Source organism: Rhinopithecus bieti, unplaced genomic scaffold (genome assembly GCF_001698545.2).
Source record: "Rhinopithecus bieti isolate Rb0 unplaced genomic scaffold, ASM169854v2 scaffold_13184, whole genome shotgun sequence".
Lineage (NCBI taxonomy): Eukaryota > Metazoa > Chordata > Mammalia > Primates > Cercopithecidae > Rhinopithecus > Rhinopithecus bieti.
Genome location: NW_016807417.1, coordinates 2,197,677 through 2,210,272, shown reverse-complemented (window position 1 = coordinate 2,210,272; position 12,596 = coordinate 2,197,677). Strand labels below are relative to the sequence as shown.

Below are 12,596 nucleotides of genomic sequence, written 5' to 3'. Positions count from 1 at the left end.
GGGTACCTGTAGTCCCAGTTACTCGGGAGGCTGAGGCAGGAGAATGGCATGAACCTGGAAGGCAGAGCTTGCAGTGAGCCGAGATCGCGCCACTGCACTCCAGCCTGGGTGACACAGCGAGAATCCATCTCAAAAAAATAAAAAATGAAAGAAAAAGAAAGAAAAAGAAACAAAGAAAGAAAGAAAGAGAGAGAAAGGGAAGGAGGGAGGGAAGAGAAGGAAAGAAGGAAGGAAGGAAGGAAGGAAGGAAGGAAGGAAGGAAGGGGATTATTTCATCAAAGGAACATATGGAAGAGAGTTTTTGAAATATATTGGCAAATTTGAAAGAAAGAAGGGGCAATAAAAGGCATACAGATTTCACTAGTTCATTACTTAGGAAATGGGCAGAAATATTTCATTTTCTTACCTGAAAATGGATTAATAGCTACACTATACCTTTTGTTAAAATTAGTTAACATGAATATTTAACAGCTCATTACATTATAATCATGAAAGGTAAATGTTGTCACCATCTAACATGAGTGCGTCCTTTATATAAAAATATTTGCTATATTTGTTATTTTATACATTTATTCAGTTGTTTATACAGGTTAACTATTATAAATACTTACTTTGTTTAGTGTCAGATTTACCAACCAAAATAATCTTAGTAGTAAACAATTTATTTTTGTAATCAACTATATTTTTGAAGAGTTCTTATCATTCAAAAAAAGTGAATTTAAAACAATGTCAGTAATTCCTGCCTGATTACTTAACCTTAACAGCAGATCCTTTCAATGAAGTGCTAAGAAACTAGTGTCTCGGCCGGGCGCGGTGGCTCAAGCCTGTAATCCCAGCACTTTGGGAGGCCGAGGCGTGTGGATCAGGAGGTCAGGAGATCGAGACCCTCCTGGCTAACACGGTGAAACCCCGTCTCTACTAAAATACAAAAAACTAGCCGGGCGTGGTGGTGGGCGCCTGTAGTCCCAGCTACTCGGAGGCTGAGGCGGGAGAATGGCGGGAACCCGGGAGGCGAAGCTTGCAGTGAGCCGAGATCAGGCCACTGCACTCCAGCCTGGGCGACAGAGCGAGACTCCTCCTCAAAAAAAAAAAAAAAAGAAAAGAAAAAAAGAAACTAGTATCTCATTTTATCAGTTAGATAGTCATATCAAGAAACACATTGCTGTCAAAACTATTTTTGGAGCACATTCAAAGATTATCTTTGTCTCAACAATGGTGTCCCTCTGACTCTCCTAACATGTATATTCTTTATTATGAAGCAAAGATATAGTTCGTGTGGTTGCATAAATACTCAAGTCCCACAAGACAGCTTGCATTAAAATAAAATACAGCTACAAAATAAGGTAGGAATTACACCTTAATAAAATAAAATAAAACCAAATACAAGCACATACAAAATAAGGCAGGAATTACACCTTAATAAAAAACATACTCAAACTACGAATAATAGAGAAAAGAGCAACTTTAAGACAATGAAGAGAATATAATTAATCATTTAGCAAATATGTTTTAGGCACTTTACTTGACAACTGGGATAAATCAGCAGGAAAGAAAAGGGGCAGATTCCTACTTTGAGGGAGTTATATTTTAACAGGCTGTGGCTGATCAAAAAACAATAACTATATTAATAAGCAAAATATAAAATATGCTAGAAGTTTATAAGTTCTGTAGAAAAAAAATGGAGCAGGAAAAGGGGAACCACGAGGACAAGGAAGGATATGGAGACTGACATTTTGAATAGGATGGGTAAGGTAAGCGCATTGAGAAAGTGACATTTGAGTAAAATCTTGAATGGAGTGAGGGATTTAGTCATACAGATCTTCAGACAGAGTGCAAAGACTCTAAAGCACCTGCAGTATTCACTCAGAGAATGGAGGCAGGATGGCTGAAGAAGAGGGAGCCATGAAGAGAATAGTATGTGGAAAGGTCAGAGAGGTTATGGGCAAGATAAGGTAGATCTTTGTGTGCCATTGACTTTTTACACTGAATGAAATAGAAGCTGTTGATGGTTTTGAAAAAGGCACAATGTGATCTAATTTCCATTCCAAGAGAATAATTCTGGCTGCACTATTGAGAATAGAGTGCAGAGGGACAGAGATAGAAGTAGCAAGACAGGGGACCATTGTATAATCGTAATACAAGTGAGATTTTATGAAGTTGAGACTTCAGTGAATGTCATGAGGAGTTGGATTCTGAATGTAATGAGGAGGGTTGTACGGGAGTTGCGTGTAGAGTTGAGTATTTTATAATAGAGAGGTTGTGGGGTGTGAGGAAAGATGGTAGTTAAGGATAAAACCACAGGTTTTTGCCGAAGTGTCTGTAGAAGGATGGAGTTGCTATTAATTGAGATATGGGAGACTGGATGGAGCAGGTTTTGGCGGACATACATTAGGAAGTCCAGCACGTGAAAATTTCCACTCTATAAAGTGGGTACTATATGGCTTGCACAGTTCCAACTGATAGGTGCATGAGCATGAACAAAGCGTAGTTCCAGTCCCCCAGGGAGTTAACATTAAGGTGGGCCAATTAATAAACCAGACTGGGGACGCTCCAGCCCTAAAGGAATTGTCTAGAAAGGGTTTATGCCTAACATCTAGAACATCATCAAATCTTGGAATACTGAAATGTAGAGAGTAAACTATAGAGTTAAATCTCAAACTAACTAGACCTCTTGACCCAATAGGTAGCATACTGATGAAGCTAATACAATCATTACTAATATTGAATAACAAGATAGTATAACATGAAGCTATGTACTAAATATTCCCAAGGGTTTTATATCTTTATTTTATATATTTAAGTATTAGTGTGAGCTAAAACAATCATTTCCCAAAATGTTTAAATAAATGCACCATGCAAAAGAAACATAATAATAAGTGAAATTAATACTTTGAGAAAATATTATATTCTTTTGATGTTGATTAAGCTCAGCAACCACGTCCATATTTTCTGAGGATGCTAGATTGAATGAAATGTTGGTTTGACAACAATTACTGTCTTCTAAAACAAAATATTTTCTTTTGATTATGGAAGAAATTGAATGTTATAAAAAATATTTCAGAATATAAAGAAAAATACAAAGAATAGCAAAATAGTAAAAAAAAAAAAAAAAAAAAAAAAAAAAAAATCAGTCCCCCTTTTCAGGGTTAAACACTGTTAACTGCTAACATTTTGGTATTCGCCCTAAGACAACATTTAGAAAAACGCATATTTTAAAATAAATGTAAACATACACATTTACATTAACATTTACCAATTTCCCTCAGAAAGGATTTGGGAGAAAAGAAAGATTTATTTATTTACAAGTTATAATAACAAGTGTTAGTTAAGGCAAAAATAAACATTCTAAAATAAAAGAATGCTATGGTCAAAAACACATTTTAGGGGAAAGCATATCTTCGAAATCAAAAGTTGATAATTCAGTGAAAACAAGATTCACTATAGTAATATTTTTTTTTTTCAACAAACTTTTGGGCACACCTACATCAAGTGAAATTAAATTCAGTGTTTTATATAGGTCTTATCAGCATTGACTTTTTACATTGCAAGATCTTAAGATGTATGCTTTACATTGATAACAGCCATTTTCATCTAATTAAATTGTCATGATTTTATATGTGTATATATGCATGTGTGTGTTTATATATTATGTATATATTCACATATTCACATGTTGACTACTTTATTCAGTCACTGGTTCATAGTAAGCAAAGGGTGACATAAGAAAATGCTTATTACAGTGAACATTATATAAAGCTTAACATGAGCTAGCACTATTCTAAGTGCTTCCTTACTTATCAACTAGCATCAACCTCACAACACCTCATTGAGCTAAGTACTATTAAGGTCTGAGCTAAGTACAAAAGTACTAAGTACTATTGTTCTACCACGTTACTGATGAGAAGAAACAAGTAACAGAGAGGTAGAATACCCTATTTTTGCTTACTCTAGGTAACGCTGATGTAAAGTGGCACTGGGTTACACACCCTGGCTATTGGGCTCAAAATTTGTGCCCTTAACAACTGTACTCTGCAGCTTTGTGAACAATTATCCAGTCAGTTTCTGCTTTTCTAGATATATAGTTATTTTAAAAATTATTTTGGATAAATATATGTAATTGTGAATAATCACTATTACTTTTAATTTAAAAAATTACATGTTTAGCCTGAATGTTCTCTGTGAACTTTTTCTCAGGCAATTTATATTTACCAATTGCATTTTACAATTATTCAGCAAATTTACATTTCTAATTTTTTTCCTAAGATCACAGAAACTTTTCTTAGACTCAGCACCTCCCATTATTTTCCAGTATTTATATATATATATATATATGATTTTTCCCGTCAGGCTTGAAAAAATAGTTTATTTGTAATTCAGCTTTTCTGGTAGCAATTAACAAGTCCCTACACTAGTTGGCCTGGTTCTATTGTTTCTTAGGGGACTACTATGTGCCTACACTGTACTTGATATTTAAATAAATCAATGACATGGATCTTTCTCTGGTAGAGTTTATAGTCTAATTGAAAAGTAGACACTATACCCTTCACAAACAAAACTGCCGTATCAGCGTTTCTTGGCTTTTTATCACCATGAAAAACATAGCAATTTCGCCTGGCCATACACTCCAATGAATAAACACTGTGGGTGATGTACAACACCTGTTTATTCACTAAAAAACATGACATTCTTTTTTTTTTTTTTTTTCAATTTGAGAGCAGGTACTGTTTATTAACTGACCAGCTTATAAAAATAATCATGGTAGACGCCTTAGTTGTTTCTTCTAAAAAACCTGTTGATCTGGTCCTCTCTGTTGCCAGCATCTCCACCTTCTACAAAATGGTGGTCTTTTTCTTCATTCCGCCTCCTGGAGAAGATAATTCAAAGGGCCACAGGAAGTTATTTGCTTCTTTGAAGTGTTTTCCAACAGTATAGATCTCATGAATCAGATCCTCCATGCATATGATGCCATATTTACCAAGAGATCGAGCAATCCAAGCGTTGTCTGTCAAAGCAATTCTCTTCTTATTGATTTTGCCATAACCACACTTGTAGATTAGTTCATTTACTGACTTCAGAGTTGGGTACCCCCACACAATCTATGGTTCTACGATCCTCAGCATGTTAACCGAAGCTTTGTTGAGCTTCACAAAAGTTCCACTGAAGATTCGACGAAGGCGAAGAAGCTGCAACACCTTTCGGACATTTTGGCCACACCATTGATACCCCTGATCCTGACGACAAACACTGATTTGGGTTCTGCAGGTATATAGAGGTTGCCAGCTTTTCTTGCCATCGTCACCATTCGAATTTCGGTTCTGTACATTTGCCTATATTCCTTGTGATAGTGCTTCGCTTTGTCACAGATAAGCTTCCTCCTTGCCTTTCGAAGCATCTTTTGGACAAACTTCTTTCTCAGGCACTTGATCTTCGGCTCTGCCAAATTCCTTCACTTTTTCTTAAGGGTTTCTGGCACAGCAGGAACATTCTTTTTCTTCTCTTCAACGCCTAACACCTTCTACGGTTCCAGCCAGAAAATAGTTTTTTTGTTTTTTGTTTTTTGACATGGAGTCTCGCTCAGCCGCCCCCAGGCTGGAGTGCAGTGGCGCCATCTTGGCTCACTGCAACCACCATCTCCCGGGTTCAAGTGATTTTCCCGGCTCAACCTCCCGAGTAGCTGGGATTACAGTCGTAGCTGGGATTACAGGTCCCGGTCATGTCCGGCTAATTTTTGTATTTTAGTAGAGTCGGGGTTTCACCATGTTGGCCAAGCTGGTCTTGAACTCCTGACCTCAGGTGATCCACCCGCCTCGGCCTCCCAGAGTGCTGGGATTACAGGCGTGAGCCACCAGGCCTGACCTTTTTTTAAAATAATAAAGTTATCATGTGAGCAAATGGGACCATTGTCAGTACAGAAATAGATTCAGATCTCTCATAGTTTTTTTCTTCTTAAAGTGTATCATGTTAAGGTTTCTTGATTTTTGTCATTAGTAACAAATTATTTACAACTATTGACATTTCAATTTAAAATAACTTTTGCATCTTATATAGTTTTGAGGGCTTGTGTAGTTGTGGAAGGGTTTACTGAGAAGATGAACCTTGAAGGATGTGTATTATTGACTGAAAAGATATCTTTAAGTTACTATGGCTTATCTTTTACTTAAATAAATTAATCTTCTTGAAATCTGTTGTTTTCTTGAGCAACAACAAAACAATACAAACTGCATTCAAGTTCACTGACAGGATCCATTGGACTGGTTGTGTAGCTCCATAACCAAAATTGTGTTGTATTAAATTTGTGTTTTACGGTTTAATTGGAATGCCTAGAATCAAATTTAGTTCTTCTAATGAGGTCTCATATCTAATTGGACAATATATTGATCTTTATTTTTGCTACAAAATAATGGGAAAATGTATGTCCCCTGTTCCACTTCCCATGTCTTATCTATCAGCATCTACAAAGGTTCTCACTCTCTATTGACAAGCAATTACTGACCACCCAAAAAAACAATTTTAGGATAGTTTTCATGAAGAAACACTTATTTTAAAAAGAGGTAAACTGTTAAAACATTTTATCAATTCTAACTATCCTGGCTTTTAACTAAGACATTTGTTTATCTTACAAAACAAGCATTTGCAAATTACAAATTTCTGGAAAAAAAATTATCTTTTCTAATGAAAGAAAATATTTTGAATGATGAAAATAGCAAGTAGAGAAGCATATCTACAGATTTCATATCTATACTGTGGTTTTCTTATATTTTGCAACGTACAGTCAAAGGCAAATTAGAAAACCAACTGCATATGGTCCAAAGATTCCTTTTTCTGCAATAACCTAAAATCTGATTCTGAAATCTTTCACTGATAATTACACTTGTGTTTAAGGCAATGTTTCCCTGTTGTTTGGTGATATGGTTTGGCTGTGTCCCCACCCAAATCTCATTTTGAATTGTAGTTCCCATAATCCCCATGAGTTCTATGAGAGACCCAGTGGGAGGTAATTGAATAGTGGAGGCAGTTCCCCTATGCTGCTGTTCTCGTAATAGTGAGTCAGTTCTCAGAAGATCTGATGGTTTTATAAGGAGATTTTCCCTCTTTTGCTTGGTACTTCTTCTTGCTGCCACCATGTGAGGAAGAATGTGTTTGTTTCCCCTTCCTCCATGATTGTAAGTTTTCTGAGGCCTTTCCAGCCATGCTGAACTGTGAGTCAATTAAACTTCTTTCCTTTATAAATTTCCCAGGCTCGGGTATATCTTTATTAGCAATGTGAGAACGGACTAATACATTTGGTCCTCATGGCATATTTTTTAATCTAGAATTTTCCATGGACTTTAAAGAATGCTAACTAAGCTAACAATGTTTCATACAGTACATTCATCACAGTGGCTGAACAATACTGTACTCTGTACTGTCATATCCAGGGCACCATTCACTAGGTAAACTTCAGCTCAAAGACTTTGTTTGAATTGTTGCTAACTTGCCTGGTCCTTAGGAGGCAATCATCGAATCTTTCTTCCTGTGGGGGCTCACTGTTATATAACCCTCTTATCTCTTATCTCTTATTCTCATTTGATTATACCTTTCTTCTCAGCAACTCTTATGACCTGTTTGGCCCAATATCATAATATTCTTATAATTTCTGCAGCTGTAGTAAAAGTACATTCTAAACATTGATCAATTTGGCAGCATATTTATTAAATATTATAGCCTTTGAAAGGTGTAACATGGGGAATATGATGTTTCCTTAAACAGTTAGTTTTGCAGACAATTAGAGTTCACCCTATAAACATATCCAGTCTAAATGTATTTTGAATATCCCTCATAGGTCTATTTTTTAATGTCCTAATTAAGTTTTCATTTTACCCAGTTTATGTTTTCCCCAGTGTTGAAATGTAAAGACCAGATGACAGATTATTTTGTGGCTAATACTACCAACATTTATAAATTTGTGATACAAAGAACTGAATCCTAATTTAATAGAAAATAAGCCCTTGATCTTGGTGCTATGCTAGGCAAGAATCCAGTATCAAAATTTATGTAGGCCTGTGTAAATGATTTGAGGATAATAAAACACAGTTTCAAATTTTCATGAGAGTCATAGGAAAACAACAAGAACAAAAGATTTTATAATGTTTAATGGTCCCCTTATATGATGATATCCAAAATCAATATTATCTTTTCATTATTAATGCAGAATATATATCATTAAACTAATGAAATAATGCAATTATTGAGGAATGTTTTATTCCTCCAAGTCTCTGACCTTATGTTTTCATTGGCAATGAGTAACATAGTGGTTTCAAGTACCTCCACGATAATGAGAAAGTATACTACAGTTGTTGGTTAATGTACTTCAATTCATCTCAATAAATAGTTTTCAAGTATCTCTCACATACAATCTAGGTATATTAGATTACACAGAATAAAATGCTGGATAAAATCAATCTTTCCCCTCTAGGACTTAACGCTATTCTAAAGACTGTAGGCCTAGGTAGTAGAACAAAGTTAGAATGTATCCTGTTTGTATTTATAGCTAAATTTCATATGCTTAATCTAAAATTGAACTTCTTCTTATACATCAATCATCATTATGTAAGATAGTATAAATTTTGATTGTATCAATGATGATAGATGAAAATACAAATCTTTCATGATTTCATGAAGGTAATAGTTAATCTCCTCGAGAGAAGCAGAGTTGCCTTCATGAAGGTAAAGGCATTTAGGGTAGATGTTTGAAAAGGATTTCCCATTATGGAAAAATATAGGAAGAACAAAAGAAATAGAAGTGAGAAAGTATGGCATCTTACCATATTAGTAGTGATATTTTCCTGGAGATGATAGTACATAAACAGAGCAATGAAACAAAAAAAAAAAGAGAGAGTTTAAAGTTATGTGAAAGAAATATTGCTTTATTATTGAATTCAAACTTGGAAACAAAATTGGCATTTAATTCCATAGAATATAGATACCCAGTTAGGTTTGAAAAGGGAAATGGTAGAATTAGAGTTGGGTTTAGAAACAAAATTCGTCTTGTAATAGTAACTATGCTTTTCTAGATTGAGGCAGTATGGTCATGGAGGAGAACTGCTAAGGGTTTATTTTAATGATCCAGAAGATAAATAATGAAGGCTTCAACTAGCCTTATGTCGGCAGGATTGAAAAGAAAGCAATAGATTTTTATAAATAAAATAGATGGAATCTACAGACATGTACCTAAATGTTGTAAGGCAAGATAGAATGAAGACTTAAAGATAAACATGAGACACTTAATAGTATGTAACTGAGAGAATTCTGCTACTATTACAGAACCTAGGAAGTCAGGTGCAGAAACAGGTTGTAGGAACAAGATTGGCCCAGTTGATTTTAAGGGCTGACAAGTATCCAGGAAGAACTGCAATGAAAACGTTTAGAAATGCAGATGCTGATGCTATGGGGAGAGATAAGTGCACGCAGTTGGATTCAGGAGTCATCTCCACAAGGGTCTCCTGTTGGGCATCTACCTACTTACTACCAAGCCCAAATTCAGTATTCGAAAAGAAACTCCCTTTGTCGGTGAATTTATTACAGAGCGCCCCACTTATTTTCTTAGTGAGGTTTTAACTATGATTTAAAACAGAAATTCCAAAATCTCTGTTAGTTTGGTGAATGTTGCAGTATCTTTGTCGGCAGTCTTAAAATAAGGAAAATAGTACCCTTTCCTCAAATTGTTAGAAGCTCAGGAGATTGCATGAATCTCAGGAACATGTTTTCAGTCCCTGTGCTTACCCCACTAGCACAAGTAGCATGATTCTGAGTGGGTTGTTTCAGCTCTTTTTTAATTTATAAAATTGAGTAGTAGAGTAATAATTTCTACCTTGCCTACCTCATAAATGTGCATTATTATGAAATAAGACAAGATTAAAGCAATATTCAAATGTAAGGAGTGATTATTGAGTTCTTCCTTCACACCTTCCTTCATTCCCATGTGAAAAATTCAGTCAACTGGATGGTAAGGACATTGTATGTCAGCTTCCAGGCTGTGAACAGGCTATCTCAGAGTTTGGCAAATCAGGAAAATAGAAATCAAGTCTAGATATCAGGTATGGTGATGTGTCTGTGGGAATGGGCTATGAGACTTAGTGTAAAGTAACACTCACAATGCACCTCAGTTTACTCTTCCATAAAACTGGCATGGTAAGAGAAACACTTAGATTAGATTGTTGTTAGTACTAAGTGTTTAGACATATTAGCAATAAATTATTATTGTAATAGGTACAGAGTCTCAGTCTCAAGCTTGGATTTACAAAAATGTAACGTTTCCTTGCCTTTAGGTATTAATTAAAAAGAAATACAGGCAGGATCTTGCTATTTTGCCCAGGCTGATCTCCAACTCCTGGCCTCAAGTTATCCTCCCACGTTGGCTTCCCAAGTAGCTGTGATTACAGGCATAAGCCCCTGCACCTGGCCCTAAAAATTAAAATTAACATAACTCTGAAGTCTCTATTTCAGCTATAGGCAAATGGCTCATCAATTCAATTGCCATTTCTGGTTTTACTGAGTTCAGTTCAGGATTTTGACTCAGTTAATTAAGGTTTTCACTCCCCTTCCTTTTGCATGCCCTCATTTTTAGTGCTTAATTATAGTACTGGTATCAGCTGAGAGGAGTCTGGCCCCCATGCCCATATCCTCTAACCTTACTGCTCTCCATGGTTGTCAACATGCTAATCCTGACATGCATCATCATGCTCTGGCAATTGCTGCTGACATCCATGATCTTTGTGGCCTGTGACCAAGAAGTTCACAGTGTGCTTTTGTTGCACACATCTCTATTAATCAGCTAAGTTATGCTGCACTAACAACACCCAACTCATACTTGTTTATAACAACAAATATTTACTTCTTGTTCTTGCTGCATATTCATTGAAGGTCAAAAGCAGTTCTATTCAACATCAACCTTTTTAAAGCCTTTTAAAAATTAATTTCAATTTTATTTTAGATACAGGGGCTATGTACAGGTTTGGTACATGGCTATATTGCATGAAACTGAGGTATGGGGTACAGATTCTGTCAGCCAGCGAGTGAGCATAGTACCCAATAGGTCTTTTTTCCACCCACAATTCTTTTCCTTCCTTGCCCATCTAGTAGTCTGCTGTGTCTCTTGTTCCCATCTTTATCCTCATGTATACTCAATGTTTAGCTCTCACTTATAAGCAAGAACATGCAGTATTTATTTTTCTGTTCTTGCATTATTTCATTTACTATTATGGTGTCCAGTTGCATCCATGTTGCTACACAGGACAAGATTTAATTCCTTTTATGGCTGCCTAGTATTCCATAGTGTGTCTGTACTGTTTGCTTTATCCAGTCAATCACGGATGAACACCTAGGTTGATTCCATGTCTTTGCTATTGTGAATAGTGCTGAAATGAACGTACGAGTGAGTGCATGTGTCTTTTTGCTAGGATAATCTGTTTTCTTTTGGGTATATACTCAGCAATGTAATTGCTGGGGTGAATGGTAGTTCTATTTTAAGTCCTTTGAGAAATATCCAAACTGCTTTCTATAGCAGTTGAACTAATTTACATTCCCACCAGCAGTGTATGTGTTCCCTTTTCTCCACAGCTCCTCCAGCATCTGTTGTTTTTGACTTTTTAATAGCCATTCTGACTGATGTGAGATGGCATCTTATTGTGGTTCTGATTTGCGTTTCTCTAATGATTAGTGATGTTAAGCCTTTTCTTATATGCTTGTTGGTGGCATGTATGTCTTCTTTTGAAAAATGTCTGTTCATATACTTTGCCCATTTTTAAATGGAGTTGTTTTGTTTTTGCTTGTTAATTTAAGTTCCTTATAAATTTTGGATATTACACCTTTGTTAGTTGCATACTTTGCAAATATCTTCTCTCATTATGTAGGATGTCTATTTACTCTGTTGATGGTTCTCTGTGCAGAAGCTCTTTAGTTTAATTAGGTCCAATTTGTCAATTTTTGTCTTGTTGCAATTGTTTTTGGTGTCTTCATCATAAAATATTTGCCAGGTCCTATGTACAGAATGATATTGCCTAGGTTTTCTTCAAGGATTTTTATAGTTTTAGTTATACATTTAAGTGTTTAATCCTTCTTTAGTTGCTTTTTGTATGTGGTGTAAGGAAGGGGTCCAGTTTCAATCTTCTGCATATGGCCAGGGTGCTATCCAGGTACCATTTATTGAATAGAAAGTCCTTTTCGTGTTGCTTTTTTTTGTCAACTTTGTTGAAGATCAAATGGTTGTATGTGTGCAGCTTTATTTCTGAGCTCTCCACTCTGTTTCATCGGTCTATGTGTCTGTTTATGTATGAGTACCATGCTGTTTTGGTTAATGTAACCCTGTAGTGTAGTTTGAAATCAGTAGTATGATACCTCCAGATTTGTACTTTTTGTTTAAAATTCCTTTGGCTATTCAGACTCTTTTTTGGTTAAACATGAATTTTACAATAGTTTTTTTCTAAATCTGTGAAAATGATGTTGGTAGTTTGAAAGAAATAACATTAAATCTGTAAATTGTTTTGGGCAGTATGGCCATTATAATGATATTGATTCTTCCAGTTCATGAGAATGAAATGTTTTTCCACTTACTTGTG

General features: G+C 35.6%; 1 pseudogene; it reads right to left on the bottom strand.

The window, feature by feature from the left end:
- Nucleotides 1-4,767: 4,767 nt before the first annotated feature.
- On the bottom strand, nucleotides 4,768-10,747 carry LOC108535586 (60S ribosomal protein L7 pseudogene; annotated as a pseudogene).
- Between the last annotated feature and the right edge of the window lie 1,849 nt (nucleotides 10,748-12,596).